Source organism: Triticum dicoccoides, chromosome 5B (genome assembly GCF_002162155.2).
Source record: "Triticum dicoccoides isolate Atlit2015 ecotype Zavitan chromosome 5B, WEW_v2.0, whole genome shotgun sequence".
Taxonomy (NCBI): domain Eukaryota; kingdom Viridiplantae; phylum Streptophyta; class Magnoliopsida; order Poales; family Poaceae; genus Triticum; species Triticum dicoccoides.
In genome coordinates, this window is record NC_041389.1 from 714,753,381 (window position 1) to 714,753,887 (window position 507).

Below are 507 nucleotides of genomic sequence, written 5' to 3' on the forward strand. Positions count from 1 at the left end.
GCCTCCACGCCCCGCCCGAGCCCGCGTCGCTGTCCGCCCCCCGCCTCCCGCAGCCCCGCCGCGTCGCCGTCCGCCCCCACCTACCGCTGCCCCGCTGCGCCGCCGTCCGCTTCCCTGCCTCCACGCCCCCTCGACTCCGACTCCGCCCGAACCACTCGGTAAGTCTCTTTTCCTTTTTTTGTTTCTTTTCCGTTGTTTAATTGTTGTCTAATTGCTTGTTTAATTTGTTGACCATAGATGGAGATGTCAGATTTTTCCGATTGGTCGTCTTCGGATGATTCAGACATCGAGGAGCTGCTAGAAGACGATGACACGGAGATGATGGTCGCCATTCTCGCTGTGAAAGATGTTGAGGATCGCAACAAGCTACTGGATCATAGGAAGGGGTCGCAGATAGGGCGCCTTTGCATCGAGAGGAACCGCGCACTCGGCCACGAGCAACTCATGCAAGACTACTTTGCAGAGGTACCAACATACCCACCTCGCCTCTTCCGTAGAAGGTACCGC